The sequence below is a fragment of the Capra hircus genome, chromosome 10 (genome assembly GCF_001704415.2).
Source record: "Capra hircus breed San Clemente chromosome 10, ASM170441v1, whole genome shotgun sequence".
Classification (NCBI taxonomy): domain Eukaryota; kingdom Metazoa; phylum Chordata; class Mammalia; order Artiodactyla; family Bovidae; genus Capra; species Capra hircus.
The window spans coordinates 18,207,236-18,227,038 of NC_030817.1; the positions used below are offsets into that span (position 1 = coordinate 18,207,236).

The following is a 19,803-nucleotide window of genomic DNA, read 5'->3' on the forward strand; positions in this document are numbered from 1 at the left end:
ATAATGGTCATGGCCTCCTATGACGTTATTGTTTTCTATCTGCCAGGACATTAATTGCCTTCTAACTTGCTCTAAAATTGGTAGGTAGGACACCGCCAAGACTAGAGAGAAGAAAGCTGTTGGTAATATATTCAAAAGCTTCGGACATACTGCTGCCTCCTTCTCGCTGGAGCATCTTCACATTTACATGTTACTTCTTTTGTTATGGGATGTTAGTTAAGGCTTGCCTTATGTCTTGAATGCCATCTTATCATGGTCAATGTTTGATCTTTCCTTCAACTGAATGATTCAGACATTTCTGCGGTTATTTTGGCTTTTCCGCTTTCCTTTCACAGGCTTTTTATGAGTCATTGAATTGAAGGGGAGGTTATTTCTAAATTGGAAGGTGAGGATGAGAGAAGGGGGAGGAAAGTTCTGGGAAAAAGCGAGGAAAAGACACCTTACTGTTATGTAGAGTTACTGGAGGAATAATTTCCACTTAGTTTGATGATAGAGGTATATAGTTTATTTAAATGACTAAAAATATATGTTAGAAAATTGACATTGTTTTCTTTGGGGGGTGGATAATGAACCACACAGTTTTACACTCCTTGTAGCTTGCTGAAATAGGACAGAAGGGTAAATAGAAGAGATATGGAACAAAGAGTTAGCAGGAATAAGAAAGGGGCAAAGTCTAGTGTCGGTGCCACAGGAAGTCCCCAATCATAAAGAGGTGCTTAAGGGGGACTTTCCCAATCCATTCCTGAGTCGTATGTTTCATGACCCATGCCTTTATGTATGCTGGGTGGAGTTGTGAGGAAGGTACATTTATTTAAATCTGATTTAGAAATTGAAAGAGTAATTAGGCCAGCATTTTGCCATTCAGGGACAGGAACAGTGGGTGGAAATGAAAAAGAAAAGCAAAAAGCTGAAATGAAAAGAAAATGGATATACATTTCTAGGAGCACAGGTTTTTATAGCAACATCAAATTTCTCAAGAGTGCCTACTGTGATTTGTACCCAAGTGAATAAAAACGCAATCATTTATTCTTGTGCATTGCGCCAATATGAGAAAAGAACTGCAGTTCATTCAACGGTCCCAATTTAGACTGCTAGGAAGAGAGGTTTAGAAAAAAAGATAAATTGTTAAGTATCTGACACACATCTAGTTGGGTTATTTAAGAACTAACGAGCATAAAAATCAAGTTGCAGGGAGCCGAATTTTCTTTTCCAGAGCATCACAAGGGTAAACTGTGGCCCATTTAGTCCAAACTTGCTGTTGGCTGCCTGGTCACATCGCAGAAGCCAGCCATGAGTGAGTCTGAAAGGGGGAGGCCTCGCAACACGCCACTTCAATTTATTAACTGCAACCAAAGTGGATTGCCTACTGCTAAATAAACGGTTGTGCTTTCCTCTTTAGCATGGAGACTTCTGGAAAGAACGTCAAGGAAATTGGGCACCTTAGGACCTCAAGGGGAAATTTTAATTTATATAGAGCGTTTCTCTCACCGAGTTGTAATCGATTTATACACAACTTCTAATGTTGCTGTTTTGTGTAAGAGGGTAGGGTGTCCCTAACCTCTGGGTAAGCTGGCAGTGATAAGCTTCTGTTTATTGGGAGAAAGTTGGAGAAAGGCACGAGTTTACAGTCACCTCTAACCACAAAGAGTTAATCCTTCCCGTCGGATTTGAGCGTCAGTCCCTTCCTTGCTTTCTACTGCGCAACCAAACTGTGCCTAAGCTCGAACCAACCGGAGCCGACCGTCTTTTGCCAATTGACTTAACAGACACTTGCGGTAGCCTATCAGAACTTTGAGCTGTCTAACCATCAACCAATTACAACTAAAGCTTGGTAGGTCGCTCCAGGTCCGGGAAGGGGCAAATACCGGGTCAGGAAAAGGGGCGGTAAGGAAGCTTTGACGGACGGGTAAACTAAACCAATAAGAGCAGAGAGCTGCCGCCCCACTATCCAATCGCGAGGTAGGAAGTGTGAAATGGGGTGGGACTGTTGTCATGGGGGAGGTGGAGGCGCTAGGTGGCTACTGGCGCCCGAGGTAGAGAGGCAGGGGCGCTGGAGTTGGTTGGCGGCAGCTGCAGGTGAGTTCCGATAATGCGGGCCTGAGGTCTGGGAGCCGTCGCGGGGGGTGGGGGTGGAAACGCCATTTCGGCGCTCCCGAGGCGGAAGCCAGCGGGAGGGGGCCTTCGACTGCGGGTCCAGCCCGGCCCGAGCCGGGGCCAGGGCGGGGGCGGCGACGGCGGCGAGTTCGCACTGACTGGGCTGGTGGGAGAGCCGCCCGGCTCCTGCGGCGGAGTTCGTAGTGTGGCAAGGTAGGCTGCGGGGCCGGACCCAAGCGAGTCAGACCAGCAGGTCCCTCGGGACGCCTAGCTGGTCGGATCTGGGACACTGACCGGCGACCGGTGCGTGTGAGGGGTAGGTTCCTGGGGAGACGGGAGCGTCTGGGGTCCCGGAGAAGGGAGTGACCGGTTACGACCTGGTCTGAGGGACGAGGTGACGCCGGTATACTCCGGACACCTTTAGGTGTGAGGAAGAAGGTGGGAACCCGGGAAGTCCGGGAGCGGCCCGAGCGGAGAAAGCTGGGGGGCGGGGGGTGGCGGTGGTGTGGGGGACCGGGAGACTGGGAGTGGCCCAGGTCCGAGGGAGAAGGGAGGCCAAGGGCGGCAGGGGTCCCAGTGAGGATGTGGAGGAAAGAGGCAGGGAGGGAGCGGGGGATTCTCCTGAGAAAGGAGGCCATCCGCGAGAGCAGCGCCGTGGGAGCTCTGGCGGGGCTTCGGTTGCTCGGACCGCTGGAGACCTTGAACAGCTTGGGGAGGGACGGCAGCGCCCTGCCCCCCACCGCTGGTCTGAGATGGGAGATCCAAGACTGGACTGGGAACTGAGTGTGAGGATCCCCGGGAGAGCAGAGTTTTGAAGAAAAACAAACAAACAAACAAACAAACAAACCCCAACAAAACCTCGAGGGAGTAGCTCGGGTTTGAGAAGTGGTGAGAGGTTTAGCCGAGGAGTGAAGTCCTCTCTGTTGGGGATTAGTCAAGCAAAATGACTCGGGGGGTAGGCGGGAGAAGTAGTTTCCTTGTAGGAAGGGAGTAGGAGATAGAGCGTCGTAGGAGGGAGCGAGAAAGTTGCTCAGGAAGAGACTAGTGGTCTTGTGGAAACTGACCAGGACAGTAAGTAACGAGGAATAACATGGGGGCCTTTAGTAGGTTCTAATAGCTTCAGAAATAGAAGAAACTTCAGCTGCATAATAATACTGACATGCCATCTAGGGCCAGAGAAAGGGTTCTCAAAGCAAGGTTGTGACGTGCATTCCAGTGCTAGGAAAGAAATGTTTAGGACGAGAGCAATCATGTTAGAAAATAAGGACATGGACAAGATGGGGAATTTGAATGGGAAAAAGGGAGGAGTAGCTGAACTGAAGGAGAGGAGAGGCATGAAGAGGGGTAGGCTTACTTTCTCCAAATTAGAAATAAGTTTGAATTCTGGTTCCACCACCTAGCTTCCATAGCTTAACCTCTCTGTGAAGAAGTTTCATCTGTATAATAGGGATACGGATACTTCCTACTTCTTAGGTTTTTTTTTTTTTTTTCCCACGTGAATTAATATCTGTGGAATTTTGAGAATAGTAACTGGCACAGAATAAGTCCTATATACTGGATTTTTAAAAAATGTGTAGAGGATGAAGAAAGGCTTAGAATTTTCTTTAATGCGTCGTTCTGGAACTTTAACTTGAACCGGAATCACCTGGAGGGCTTGCTAAAATACAGACTGCTGGTTCTGTCTAGAATTTCTGATACTGTAGGTCTGGGGTGGGGCCTGGAGTTTGAGTTTCTCTCAGGTGATGCTTATGTTGGTCAGGGGAACATTTTAAGAACCACTTGCTTTATTGAAAGTAGTAGTAATGTAGCAGGGGATTCCTTGGTGGCTGAGTGATAAAGAATCCACCTGCCAGTTGACGAGATGCACGTTGGATCCCTGGGTCGGGAAGATCTCCTGGAGAAGGAAATGGCAACCCGTTCCGGTATTCTTTTCCTGGGAAATCCCATGGACAGAGGAGCCTGGCTGGCTACAGCCCTTGGGGTGGGAAAAGAATCAGACACGACTCAGTGAATAAAACAACAAAATAATGTAGCAGCCTTAAAATACTTGTCTACCTGCTAGACAGGTAGAAGCAAATTGCAAAAGAAACCAAAACAACCCTAATACTCTGTAAGGGATACCCCTTTTTTGTTGTTGTTTAGTTGCTAAGCCGAGTCCAACTCTTTTTGACCCCATGGACTGCATGCAGCAAGCCATACTCTTCTGTCCTCCACTATCTCCTAGAGTTTGCTCAAATTCATGTCCATTGAGTTGATGATGCTTGCTATCTAACCATCTCATCCTTTGCTCCCCCCTTCTCCTTTTGCTTACTCTATTTTAAGTCTGTGTTTTTCTAACAGGATGGTACTTTATTAGTAACTATAAAATCAATTTAGTGGGTTACCACCAGCATTACAAATAAATGAAATAGAACAGAATTGACTACTATGCACATGGCAAGGAAAAATATTGATTTGGGAAGTTTTGCTCATATGTGTGTGTTAGTCACTCAGTCGTGTCCGACTCTTTGTGGCCTCATGGACAGTAGCCCGCCAGGCTCCCCTGTCCATGAAATTCTCCAGGCACGAATACTGGAGTGGGTTGCCATTTCCTTCTCCAGGGTAGCTTCCCAACCCAGGGATCAAACCCCGGTCTCCTGCATTGCAGGTGGATTCTTTACCATCTTGAGCCACCAGGATGACGTACATGTGTGTACTAGGTTACAGTGTAAAATGTATTTCTTACATTAAAAAGAGTTTGTAAAACTGTTTTGAGCTATGGAGTGCAGTAAAAGTGATGTTTCAGTAGGGACGTCCAGGAACTGGGTTTATTATTTGTTTTTCTTTTTGTGGTATTTCTTTCTCAGGTGGTGATACATTCTGTTAAATTTCTTCAGTTGATGATTTGGTTTCTCCTGTGTTTGCCTTATCATACTGTGTTGTGCTTCTTTTTAGAAATTGAGACTGTTTGGCATGAGTACTGAAGGGTATTTGAGGCAGAGAGTTGAAATTGAATGGTGTTTCTCAGATGTGGTCCACTTTTGTTTCACTCATGCCCTCGTCTTTAGCTTTTCTTACCAGTATACTGTAAAGCACAGTCTGTAAAAAAAACCTAAGTATACACAGAGATATTGACAGTAAACAACTAATACTGAAAGAGACTGGTTTGAGAAAAGTTCATGTGTAGAAAGTAAGTAAAAACCAAATAAGACACATTTCAAAAGAGAAAAGCAAAAGGATGTTTCCTTTTTAGAGAGTAAAAGAATTTAAAATTTTTTCATGGACTTTCATACAAAATATATACTATAAAAGCATTTTTAAGAGAACCAAATATACTTGTATATTTTAGATTTCTAGGTTTTTGAAGAAAAATGGTGATAATACTGGACAATTAAATGCACCTGGGATAGGGTTTGAACTACAAAGTAGTTTATTAAGCAGGAGCTTTGTTCTGATGGTTTTCTCCCTTGAGAATGATCTTGATGTGGCATATGTTTTAAGTTTAACTTGTTCGAGGGACCTAAATGTAATCTACATACTTATTTAAAGCTATATTGAGAATATATATGTATATTTTTTGCTGTTCTTGATTTGATTTTTTTTCTATAAGACTAGATGGTTTATATTTAGAAAGAGTTAATTTATATCTGTTTTAATGGATGTAAGAACAGAGAAAGCAGTATTGAAAACAAAGAGATTCTTACAGCTCCCTTTAAGATCTTTACTCCAGGAGATTTATGTAACCCTTTCATTAATGTTTTATGAAATTGTGAATAAATTTTTGGAGTAGCTTTGCATCAGGAATTTTAGATTTTTCTCTCTCTGAAAAATAATTTTTATTTGTATTTCATTTGTCTTATATTTTATTAAAATTTCAATCTTTGAAAAAAATTTCAATCTTTGGAAGGCCACAAAATCGTTGCATATTTGAGTTGAAACACATAGGCAGTCTTTTCATGAAACAAATTTACTAAATTTTGTGACAAAGGTTGCAAGGATGAAAGCTTTTAAATTCCTTGCATAGAGTTAAATGAAGTATTCCTACCACCAGAATGGTTGTTCTTTAAGTTGTACAGTTGATAGGCACTTTTGTATAGATCATTTGGTTCTTTACTAACTGATGGAAGAATGTAAAATCTTTAATAGAGTGTGGGAAAAATATAAAATTCGTTCTTCATAATTGTGGACATTAGTTTGATTACTTGCTTTTTGATAAATGGACTTTATTCAGTTGACTTATTATTTACATTTAATCATACTTATCTACAAATAGCTCTCATTGCTCCACCCTTTTTACAGTGAGATTTGTTAATCTGTTGTTGAAAAAAATGGTGGTTTTTAAATCCCAACGAAACTGCTTTTGACTGTACAATTTAGTGAGGCTTTTTCCCATTTCAAAGAATATTCATGTAAATTATTTTTACAAGTGGAAGTTCAATTAAAACTAGTTAATTGAACTAGTTAGTTAACCTGATTTTCTATTTCAGTAAAGTTTTGTCTTTTATATGTAGCTTCTGATCTCTTTTCTCTGCTTTTTGCTCTCCAAATACTCATACAATAAATCCTAATGGAAATGTGCTACCTGAAAATCTGGAGTTCTGTGAAAGTGTAAAAGTCCCAGTGTCTGGTTTTTGGTTCGCTGGGAGAATTCCTTTTATCAGAAAAGTTCTCTAGGCAAACTTACTACCTTAAAAAGAGGTCTTTTAATAGAGTATTTGGAAAGCTACATTTTATTTTGGACTTGTCAAAATACATATGTTGTGTTTAATAAATTTTGATTTGTACGGAATGGATCTTAAATTCTGCCAATTTCTGAATTCTGATATATGTTTCCTTGTGGGGCTGCGGAGAAAGGATATAGTTGTACTCCTTAAATTAAAAAACACTTTTTTTTGCTATCATATTTCTTTATTTGATATAATGGTAAATCTCTTATTTACAAAGAAATATTATTTTTTGAAAATAAAGACTAATTTGCAAAGAAAATTTATCTTCAGTAATTTAACATATTAGAAATCTGATTAAAGGCAAATTGTGTATAAGGCATTTTAGGCTGTTCAACTATGAAATACAAGTACTGATAAATAGGTTGTCTTTATCTTATTGCCATATATTTTTGAGAATATAAAATATGCACTTGGAAATCTTAGGGCAAAAGGAGGTTTGAGACTAAGGGAGAATGAGGAGAATACTGACGTGTTTGAGGAGGAGTCTGGCGGATCTGCAGGAAGTATGTCTAGAGGAGTGAGCCATTCTTGGCAGTTTTCCTAGCGTGACATATGTAAAGGAGGTTGATCCTATTTGCAACATTCTCGAATGGACATATTTTTCGTCCTGCTTGTTAGAACTCTTCCTTTGTTGTGTTCCACTCAGGAAAGCATGTCAGAATACAAATGAACACCGTGAGAATTGCTAGTCCTAGGATGGGAACCTGGGCAGAACCATGTGGATTTAGAAGGCAGGATACATGACTCTGCTCTCTAGCTCTTGGGAATAGGTGCCCAACACTTGTTACTAGGCCATGCCTTCCCATTTGTCCTTTCTGATGGAGTCTGGGACTAGGTAGGAGGAAGACTCCAGTCACCTTAAATGTATGAACCGAGGAGTTGGTTAATAATTGACTTCATTGGCTTCCCTTTCTCTGCCTACCCAGACTTTCTCCTTACTTGCTTGTTGCTACCTTACATTCACAAGCAAAGTCTTGAGTTCTCTGATTAGGTAGCAAAATATTAATTATGGTAACCTGTTTATATTATATAGTTAATTAGAAAAATGATTATCATCAGATTTTTCCAGTTTAGTTAGGAAGGAAAAGGGATTTAAAGCTGTAGAACACTTGCTTGGCTCCTGAATAAAGACGAAGTCAGGGAAGTCAGGAACACAGAAAAAAAGCAAAATTTATATCTTTTAAGATCGACTGCCTTTGACTTTAGAAAAGTAAAAGTGATGCTTCTGACTTTTTAAATCAGGAATTTTAGCTCCCAGTATTAGTTAATAAATTTTTTTCAACCTAAAATCTCACAGACTCATAGAATAGCCTGATGATCACAGAAGTACGTTTGTAACTACCATATGGAGAAATTGAAAAGAGTATCATTTGTGTTCTGAGGAAGAATGATAGGATAGAAAAAACCCAAGTTCTGTGATTGTTTGACCATGCTTTTGAACCCTGGCTCTGTCATTTACTAATTGACTAGGCAGTAAGCAGTTTATGAAATCTTTCATAGCCTTAGTTTTGTCATCTATAAAATGGAGCTTGTAATATCCTCCTTAACTATCCTGATAGTGAGAATTAAACAAAATCATTTTTTGTAGTACCTTGCATATAGTGGGCACTCAATACACGATTATGTTAATAATTAGTAATTATAGCAGTCTTAGCCCTTTCTTGGCACCCCACTCCACTACTTTTGCCTGGAAAAAAAATCCCATGGGTGGAGGAACCTGGTAGGCTGCAGTCCATGGGGTCTCTTAAGAGTAAGACACGACTGAGCGACTTCACTTTGACTTTTCACTTTCATGCATTGGAGAAGGAAATGGCAACCCACTCCAGTATTCTTGCCTAGAGAATCCCAGGGATGGGGGAGCCTGGTGGGCTGCCGTCTGTGGGGTCACACAGAGTCAGACATGACTGAAGCGACTTAGCAGTAGCAACAGCAGCAGCCCTTTCTTAATATCGCAGATACTGGGATTATAAGCAATGTGGTAGTTAGAAAACCAGGAATTGACTTTACAATTTTACATGTATTTTAAGTATTTACAATCTTTGTTTTTGTGGTTGGTTTACATGGAGTAAAAGGTTGGTTTACATTGGTTTACATGGTTTACTAATATTTACATGGGGTAATGAGGCTGATATTTTTTTTATGTGGTCACAGGTTGTATCTCCAAGCATATCATCTGATCCTCTTCTGTCTGAGTTTTGCTAACATTGTTGTTCAGCTGCCCAGTCGGTCTGACTCTTTGCAGCCCCGTGGACTGCAGGATGCCAGGCCTCCCTGTCCCTCACCATCTCCCAGAGTTTGTCCAAGTTTATGTTCATTGCATCGGTTATGCAGTCCAGCCATCTCATCCGCTGATGCCCTCTTCCTCTTCTGCCCTCAGTCTTTCCCAGAATCGGATTTTTCCTAATAGTGGGTGCCATTAACCCTGCTACTGGAAAAAAAAAAATGTTACAGATTTAATGACTTAAAATTTGTTCTAAATGCTAGTTAGAAAGGATCAGTTTATCTTCCCTTATAATTAATACATTACTGTTCATGATTCAAGTTGAAGAAGATTTTCTTTTTCTTTTTTTTTTTCAGATTTTATTTCTTAAGCCCTGTACCTTCCTTAGTTAAGGATTTGGTCAAAGGTGAAAGAAAAATCTTTTTTCACACATAGAAAGCTGTTAAAAGCTATATTATCTCTTAAATTGTCCCTGATGAAAGCAGCTGTGTAATTTCTATAACATTCATGATATTATGGGCTTTATTTTAATTTCATCAGTGAACATAATTTTTAAATAGTTAACTATTTTAAAGAGTAGATTCATTCTTTTTTTCTTTTTTCATTTTTTTGGGAGGAGGGTTGCCTCTCGTGGCTTGTGGGATCTTAATTCCCTGGCTAGGGATTGAATCTAGGCCATGACAGTGAAAGCACTGAGTCCTAGCTCCTGGATAGTCAGGGAATTCCCAGATCCATTCTTATTTTTGAAAATTATTTATTATTCGTAGTATGAAGGGATGTTTTCCTATGATAGCAGAGTCTTTCTTACTCTTGCAGTGATTATAGTACTAAATACTGTATTGGGTATATTGGCAAGAAAATGAACTGTAAATATCTATTTATATGACTGGTGGGGCTTCCCTGGCAGTCCAGTGGTTAAGACTCTGGACTTCCAGTGCTGGGGGTGTGGGTTTGATGCCTGTTGGGGGAACTAACATGCTGCACATGCTGCACAGCATGGCCAAAAAAAATTTTTTTTTATGACTGGTCATCATTTCTAAAAATGTTAACATATTTTATCAAAAGCTGTTGATTTCTTAATGCTCCATTCCTTGATATTCCAGCTTAATTTTAGAAACCATACAGCTTGGTATGTTATCATATTGGTGAGGATTTTTTAAAAAAATTATTTTGTGATATTAGATTTAATCTTCATAAAGCTGTAAAGTTTTTGAAGTCACGACTTTATCATTTTTGGTATTCTCTGGGATACACATGTACTGAGTAAATGATGGGGAGACTGACTGCCAGTTGAATTTATAACATCAACTAAATTAACTTTGATTGGCTGAGTTCAAATCCAACTCTGCTTCCTTAGGCAAGTTAATTTAGTTTTCTCACCTGTAAAATAAATCGCTTTGAGAGTTATGAGATAATTTGTGTAAAGCATTTAATAGTACTTATAGTAATGGAGAAGGCAGTGGCAACCCACTCCAGTACTCTTGCCTGGAAAATCTCATGGGCAGAGGAGCCTGGGAGGCTACAGTCCATGGGGTCGCCAAGAGTTGGATGCGACTGAGTGACTTCACTTTCACTTTTCACTTTCATGCACTGGAGAAGGAAATGGCAACCCACTTCAGTGTTCTTGCCTGGAGAATCCCAGGGACGGCGGAGCCTGGTGGGCTGCTGTCTATGGGGTCGCACAGAGTTGAAGCGACTTAGCAGCGGCCGCAGCTCATAGTAAATACTTAGCAAACCTTGGCTACTGTTGTAAGGATACAGGATTGCAGGTAGGAGGTAAAGTGAACAAAGCAGATAGGAGGCAAAAGATTTTTCTGTTTTTTTTTTTTGCATGAACTATGAAAGAATCATATATTAAATTGAACTATGAAACTTAAACTTCATTTAGACATTAAAAGAAATCTTGAATAATTCTTGACTCTCATCTTATTTTTAGTTCAGTCAACCTGTGGAAAAATTTGAATCTTTATTTTAAATCAGCTGTATTTTTTGCCATTCAGTCATAGTAAATTCTTAATTATCTACACCCAGATTAGCATTGTTATAACTAATCCCTAAATTCCTTTCGATTATGAAGTGAAGCTAAGGAACCAATTAGACACATTTTTCATTAGACTTAAGTTTTATTTAAGATAATATTTAAATACTGTATCTCCTTGGCATTGAATAGCTTCATTAAGCAGTTCTTAATCTGTTGCCTGCATCTCTTTGGATTGAGGGGTAGATGTTTTCTGTAGTTAGTAAAGTGCTCTCAAATCCATTTGCTCATTAAATATTATCTGTAGACAAAAGTAATAAGTTCTAAATACCTATATGCATTATACTTACATGTGCTATGTACTGTGTACTAAGTCACTTCAGTCGTGTCTGACTATTTGCAACCCTATGGACTGTAGCCTACCATACTTCTCTGTCCTTGGGATTATCCCAGGCAGGAATACTGGAGTGGGTTACCACCTCCTCCAGGGGATCTTCGTGATCCAGGGATCGAACCCAAGTCTCTTATGTATCCTGCATTGGCAGGCAGGTTCTTTACCACTAGCGCCACCTGGGAAGCCTTACACTTACATATATGTTTAACATTTATTACTTTGTACATCTATACGTATGCATGCATATACATTTATATTTGAAGAATTGTTCTTCAGTAGCTAAATTGGACTCTTTGTGACCCTATGGACTGCAGCACACCAGGCTTCCCTGTCCTTCACTATCTCCTGGAGTTTGCTTAAACTGATGTCCATTGTGTCAGTGATGCCATCCAACCATCTCATCCTCTGTCGTCCCCTTCTCTTGCCCTCAATCTTTTCCAGCATCAGGGTCTTTTTCAATGAGTTGGCCCTTTGCATCAGGTGGCCAAAGGATTAGAACTTCAGCATCAGTCCTTCCAATGAATATTCAAGGTTGATTTCCTTTACAGTTGACTGATTTGATCTCCTTGCAGTCCAAGGGACTCTCAAGAGTCTTCTCCAGCACCACAATTTGAAAACATCAATTCTTCATCACTCAGCCTTCTTTATGGTTCAGCTCTTATATCCGTACATGACTACTGGAAAAAGCATAGCTTTGACTATATGAACCTTTGTGGGCAAAGTGATGTCTCTCTTTTTAATACACTGACTAGGTTTGTCATAGCTTTTCTTCCAAGGAGCAAGTGTCTTTCAATTTCATGGCTGCAGTCACCGTTAGCAGTGATTTGGGAGCCCAAGAAAATAAAATCTGTCACTCTTTCCACTTTTTCGCCTTCTATTTGCTATGAAGTGATGGAACTGGATGCCATAATGTTCGTATTTTAGATGTTGAGTTTTAAGCCAGCTTTTTCCCTCTTCCTTTATCACTCTCATTTAAGAGGCTCTTTAGTTCTTCTTCGCTGTTTTAGAGTGGTATCATCTGCATATCTGAGGTTGTTGATATTTCTCCTGCAATCTTGATTCCAGCTTGTGATTGATCCAGCCTGGCATTTTGTGTGATGCGGTCTGCATGTAAGTTAAATTAGCATGGTAACAATATACAGCCTTGGCAAACTCCTTTTTCAGTTTTGAAGCAGTCTGTTGTTCCATGTCCACTTCTGACCATTGCTTCTTGACCTTAATACAGGTTTTTCAGGAGATAGGTAAGGTGGTCTAGTGTTTGCGTCTCTTTAAGAATTTTCCACAGTTTGTTGTGATACACGTAGTGAAAGGCTGTAGCATAGTCAATGAAGCAGAAGTAGCTGTTTTTCTGGAAACCCCTTGCTTAATTTGTGATCCAGTGGATGTTGGCAGTTTGATCTGTGGTTCCTCTGCCTTTTCTAAATCCAGCTTGTATATCTGGACATTCTCGGTTCACATACTTTCAAAGCCTAGCTTGAAGGATTTTGAGCATTATCTTGCTAGCATGTGAAAATGAATGCAGTTGTACAATAATTTGAATATTCTTTGGCATTGGAATCAAAACTGACCTTTTCCAGTCTTGTGGCCACTGCTAAGTTTTCCAAATTTGTTTGACATACATATTGAGTGCAGCCCTTTACCAGCGTCATCTTTTAAGATTTTTAAATAGCTTAGCTGGAATTTTGTCACCTCCACTAGCTTTGTTTGTAATAATGCTTCTCAGGCCCGCTTCATTTCACACTCCAGGTTGTTGGCTTTAGGTGAGTGAACACACCATTGTTGTTATCTGGGTCATTAAGACCTTTTTTGTATTTTTTATGTTATTTTATATATTCTTATGTGTATTCTCGCCACCCCTTCTTAATCTCTTCTGCTTCTGTTAGGTTCTTGACATTCTGTCCTTTACTGTGCCAATCCTTGTGTGAAATGTTCCTTTGGTATCTCCAATTTTCTTGAAGAGCTCTCTAGTCGTTCCCATTCTACTGTTTTCCTCTATTTCTTTGCATTATTCACATAAAGAAGGCTTTCTTATCTCTCCTTGCTATTCTCTGTAACTCTGTATCAGTTGGGTATATCTTTCCCATCTTTCCCTTTCTCCTTTGCCTTTCACTTGTCTTCTACGCTATTTGTAATGCCTCCTCAGACAACCACTTAGCCTTCTTTCATTACTTTTTCTTGGTCACTGCCTCCTGTACAGTGGTACAAGCCTCCGTCCATAGTTCTTCAGGCACTTTGTCTACCAGATCTAATCCCTTGAATCTATTTGTCATTTCCACTATATAATCATAAGGGACTTGATTTAGGTCATACCTGAATGATCTAGTGGTTTTCCCTACTTTGTTCAATTTAAGTCTGAATTTTGCAATAAGGAGCTCATGATCCAGTCAGCTCCGGGTCTTGGTTTTGCTGATTGTATAAAGCTTTTCCATCTTTGGCTGCAGAAAATAAATCAGTCTGATTACAGTATTGACCATCTGCTGATGTCCATGTGTAGAGTCAGCTCTTGTGTTGTTGAAAGAAGATGTTTTCTATGACCAGTGGGTTCTCTTGGCAAAACTCTATTAGTCTTTGCCCTGCTTCGTTTTGGGCTTCCCTGGTAGCTCAGCTGGTAAAGAATCCACCTGCAATGTAGGAAAACCTGGTTCGATTCCTGGGTTGTGGGAAGATCCCCTGGAGAAGGGATAGGCTATCCTCTTCAGTATTCTTGGGCTTCCCTCGTGGCTCAGTTGGTAAAGAATCCGCCTGCAATGCGGGAGACCCCGGTTCTGTCCCTGGGTTGTGGGAAGATCCCCTGGAGGAAGGCATGGCAACCCACTCCAGTATTATTGCTTGGAGAATCCCCATGACAGAGGAGCCTGGTGGGCTACAGTCCATGGAGTTGCAAAGAATTGGACGTGACTTCAGTAACTAAGCACAGTGCAGCATTTTATACTCTGAGGCCAAACTTGCCAGTTACTCCAGGTATCTCTTTACTTCCTACTTTTACATTACGATCCCTTATGATGAAAAGGACTTCATTTTTGGTGTTAGTTCTAGAACGTCTTGTAGGTCTTCATAGAATTGGGGCATAGACTTGGATACTATGGTGTTGAATGATTTGCCTTGGAAATGAACCAAGATCATTCAGTCATTTTTGAGATTGCACCCAAGTGGTGTGTTTCAGACTGTTTTGTTGACTATAAGGACTACTCCATTCTATGGGATTCTTGCCCACAGGAGTAGATGTAATGGTCATCTGAATTCAGTTTCCCACTCCCATCCATTTTAGTTTACAGAGTCGTAAAATTACATCCAATTTGAAGAATAGTAGTGAAAGTAGTGTAGTGAAAGTGTTAGTCTCTCAGTCGTGTCTGAGAGTCATGTAACACCACGGACTGTATCCCATCAGGCTCCTCTGTCTGTGGAATTCTCCAGGCAGGAATACTGGAGTGGGTAGCCAGCCATTCCCTTGTCCAAGGGATCTTCCCAACCGAGGGGTTGAACTTGGGTCTCCTGCATTGCAGGCATATTCTTTATCGTCTGAGCCACCAGGGAAGCCCACTTTGAAGGATATGTATATTCAAATAAATGTTGAGATGAATTTTTAAAATTTTCACTTTATAAGGCTAGACTGAATTCATAGGTAGTCTTGGTTATTTTGACTCCTCCATTTTCTGGCTGAAAATTCAGGTATTACCATGTAGGGATTGGTTAATATTTTGACTTTTAAAAAGCTGCATCATACTAAAAGCTCTCGGCCTACTTTTTCTACCCTTTTCTTACCCAAATGTATCATTTCATAAACTTCTCTTCCTCCAAAATGGCATATACCATTTACAAAATTCAGGTGTAACTGACATATAATGAAATTGCATGTATTTAAAGTATACAGTTTCATGAGTTTTTATCTATTTACATACTACAATCAAGATAAGGAATATACGAGTTTAAAAGTTTCCTTATGCCCTTTGGGTAAGGTTTACCCTTCGGTAAACCATCTGTCCCTTTCCACACTCAGAATAACAATCTGCTGTCAGTATAGTTTGCATTTTCTAGAATTTTATGCAAAGAAAATTGCATAGTATATACTCTTTGAGAGGGAGGTCTGGTGTCTTTCACTTTGTCTAGTTAACTTGAGGTTTATCTATGTTATTTTGTGTATCAGTAATGCGTTCCTTTTTATTCCTGAGTAGCCCCACTCCAGTACTCTTGCCTGGAAAATCTCATGGACGGAGGAGCCTGGTGGGCTACAGTCCATGGGGTCTCTAAGAGTCAGACACGACTGAGCAACTTCACTTTCACTTTTCACTTTCATGCATTGGAGAAGGAAATGGCAACCCACTCCAGTGTTCCTGCCTGGAGAATCCCAGGGATGGGGGAGCCTGGTAGGCTGCCGTCTATGGGGTCGCACAGAGTCAGACATGACTGAGACGACTTAGCAGCAGCAGCAGTAGCAGCAGCAGTGTTCCAATATGTGTCACAATTTTTAAAATTATTCTGTTGATAAGACATGGGATTGTTTCCAGTTTTTGGCTATTCAAATTATACTATAAACATTCATGTACAGATTTTTGTTTTAGGAACATGTATTTTTGTTTCTTTTGGGTGTATACCTATTAGTGGAGCTGTTGGGTCATATGTTAAGTCAGTTTCCAAAGCTTCTATAATTTACATTCCCACTGGCAGTGGGAATGAGCATTCTGACTTCTTCACATCCTCACCAGCACTTGTTATTATCTGTCTTTTTTGTAGTCATTCTAGTAGATGTGAAGTAATAATTCATGGTGGTTTTGTTTTGCATTTTCCCGATGGCTATTGATACTGAGAATTTTTTTTGTGGGTTTATTGGACATTTGTATATCTTCTTTGAAATATTACCTATTTGGATCTCCTGCCCATATTAAAAAATGGAATTGTCTTTTGTTATTGTGTTTTTAGTTATGGAAAACTTTTATACATGTTCTGGATACAAGTCCCATGTTAGATACATGATTTGCAAATATTTTCTCCCAATATGGCTAGTATTTTCACTTTCTTAGTGGTGGCTATTGAAGCATAAACCTTTTTCATTTTGATATAGCCCTGTCTTTGTGCTTTTGGTATAATATCTAAGAAACAGTCACCTAATTCAGTTCAGTTCAGGTCATGCATATTTATGCCTGTATTTGCTTCTAAGAGTTGATGTAAATTTTAGCCCTTACATTTAGTTCCATTTTGAGTTAATTTTTGTGTACGGTATGGGGAAGGGGCCCAACTTAATTATTTTACTTATGGTTATCCAGTTGCCTCAGCACCCTTTGTTGAGACCATTACCTTTTGTTTATTGGCTTGTTAGAAAAGTTTAATAAAATTTTCTGCTTTGTTACTAATTCTTCAAAATAGCAATTTGTTGACCTTTTGGTCTAGTGGGGCAGAGGGAAGCAGCTTAGAGTTGTAAGAATGGGTTATAAATGAACCCACTGACTTAAATATATGATTGTCGATTTCATCCTTTCGTTACTTTGTACTTGAGTATTAAATGAAATTCAGCTGCCATTTTTCTGCTTACTGGGCAGTTTTGTGCACAAAGTTCTACAGAAGCTTCAGTGCTGGACCATTTAATGGAAATTGGGGTTAGGTTTCAAACATGTGACATAAAGGAAGAAAAGCTTCTGTTACATCTTTTCCTTCTTTAACTCTCCTATCCTGTTACCTTTTTTATCTTAAGAGGACTCTTTTGGATTATTAACGCATAGCCTTTTTCTGAGGGAAGATCAAGTACTAAGGCTTTTTTTTTTTTTAAGTTGGAGATTGAAGGAAATGTTCTATAATGACTGTTGAAAATATTATAGAGGAATTATAAGTATCTTTATTAGCCTTGGTAAATTTAAAATTCAGAATTAATATCAGAATCAAAGTTTCCATTTCCGCGTAATCCTAGTTGAAGGTTAGAAACAGCATGGGATTTTTCTTTCATTTAAAAAATCATGAAAATATAGTTATTTTACAACTTGTGACATTACTTAGCATTTTGAAAGAAGTTTATTCTTTATTTGTAGAACATTTGACTCTAAATTGGGTTTTTAAGTTTTTCCCTATGTTTTAAGAGGCATTAATTATTCTCTTTTGGAGGTCTTACAAGCAAAGGGAAAAGTATATATCTTTTACAGAGTGTTTAAATATTACGTGTCTCATCTCTATTTGTAGAGTTCTGTTTCTTTAGAATATGAGACCAGTACTTTGCCAAGTAGGAGCTAATTTCCTGGGAAATCTGGTTGCTGGCTTGACTTCTTGCTCTGCCTTTTCCCTTTTGTTGCTTTATAAAAGAGCAGAGCCCAGTCCTGTGGAAAATCACTAAATCATTAAATTATTTTCCCTAGCTCAAATTAAGCATGATTGATATATATTTGCATTGTATTGAATTCTGTAACTTTTTCTTGTTAGAGATTTGTTAGCATACCTTGAAGGACTTTGACTTCATTTAATGAGTTGGCTGCTCATAACTGAAATAACACTTATCAGTGTGTTCCCTTAACGAATGTTCTTATCCTTCTGTTGGTTTTTTTTTTTTCCTCTCTCTCCAGTAGATGTAGTTAGTGAGGGGAAACACTGGTGTTCTTACAATAAAATCCAGACAGTTATGAAATATAATAGTAGTTTCTATGATGTTGGCCTCTAATTATGATTTCTTACATTGTTTCTAATTTTTCCTCATGGCTTATTTTACTGTGTACATACATTTGTAAGCTGCTTTTATTAATATACATTTTATTAAAGTAATTTGAAACAGTTTAAAACAGCTGAAGAATATTTCAATAATGGATGCATTATTATTTATGCAGCCAGTTTCCATAGTGTTCACATTTAGCTTGCTTGTTGATTTCTAATTATTATAAACAAAACTTCAGTGAATATTGCTAAACCTAAATCTTTGTCCACATTTCTATATTTTTAAGATAAATACATTTGAATGGAATTATTAGGTCAAGTTATACATTTCTTAGAGCTTTCAGGAGAGCAGAACATTGCATTGTTGCCCTCCAGAAAGGTCGTGCTGATTTATATTCCCCTTAGCAGTATGAGACTGAGGTATGTGTTAATACCTTTGTCAGCAGTGTTATTATTTTAAAGTATTTAAAATGTTAATATAAGGAGAAAATAGTAACCGGTTTCTTAAATTTGTGTTTATTTGATCTCTAGTAGATTATTTTATTTATTTATTTATTTTTTTGATCTCTAGTAGGCTATTTTAAATGTGATCATTAACCTTTAAGTATCTCCTTCAAGTGAAGTTATATCACTGTTCTTTGTCATTATATTTTTTGTTTTCTGAGTGGGCTCCAGTTTTTACATGGAATCTAGGAATAATATTCAAAGCAGGATAATATTCAAAGCTGTGACTTAATTTATATAAATGATCAGTGAAAGTTGTTTAATGCCCTTTCAATTTAGTTTTACCCTGCAACTACTTTCTGATTTTTACCTGTTTTTGAATTTCATATAAATGGAATAATACCATATGTACTCTTTTTATCTGGCTTCTTTTGTTTAATGTGTTTTTGAGATTCATTTTGTTTGTACACTTTTATTGTTAAGAAAACTGTAACCAATAGAAAATTACAGCAGTGGTATATATACCCTTTTAAATAAAATGTCATTAAAACATTCTCTAAACCACAGTTTGTTAACTATTTAATTTGCCTCAAGTCCAGGTTGTATCTAAGACACCATTTCCATTACAGTAGCCATTTAAAGCCAGTCTTATTTCTCTATGTGGGTAATTTCTGGAGGAGCACTCTACTCAGGATGAACATGCACCAAGAATGCATAAGAAAAAAATTTTTATATGTGCAGCTACATTTAAGAGTTTCCATAGGAGTATCACTTAGTAAAACTCTGGGATTTATTTGCCTTTTAAAAGCAACCAATGAAAAAATTTCTCAAAAAAGTTTATATTGTGGCAAGAAAACTCATGTGAGTTATTAAACAAAAAAGTGAGGTTATTTTCAGAATAAAAATTATCTTCAACTAGGGATTGTTTAAAATGCAGTTTGAAATGAAACAGAATTTGAAGAAAATAAAAATAAGACATTCTCTATGCTATAGCTCCTTCAGTCATGTCTCACTCTTTGCAATCCCATGGACTGTATGTAGCCTGCCTCTGTCCATGGGACTTCCCAGCCAAGAATACTGGGGTGGGTTGCCATTTCCTACTTAAGGGAATCTTTCCAACCCAGGGAGTGAACCCTGGTCTCCTGCATTGGCAGGTGGATTCTTTACCGCTGACCCACCACATGCTTTACATGCACTAATTTAATCCTCATATTAATCCCTGCTAGAGTAGGTACTGTTATTATCCTTACTTTCCAGTTGAGGAATCTGAAGCACAGAAGTTAAGCAACTTGCCACAAATCATAGAGCAAGTGGGGAACTCGTATTCTACCCTCAGTGC

General features: G+C 39.0%; 1 protein-coding gene across 7 annotated transcripts in view; it reads left to right on the forward strand.

Annotated features, from left to right (window-relative positions):
- NUMB (NUMB, endocytic adaptor protein) overlaps window positions 1,982-19,803 on the forward strand; it is a 169,417-nt gene continuing 151,595 nt past the window's right edge. For 6 of the 7 annotated variants that reach the window (XM_018053999.1, XM_018054004.1, XM_018054001.1 and 3 more), the window contains exon 1: window positions 1,982-2,076. The gene's annotated coding sequence lies outside the window, so the exon portion shown is untranslated. Of the gene's footprint in view, window positions 2,077-2,224; window positions 2,308-19,803 lie in introns of those variants that run through there. The other variant, XM_018054000.1, reaches the window with a different exon arrangement.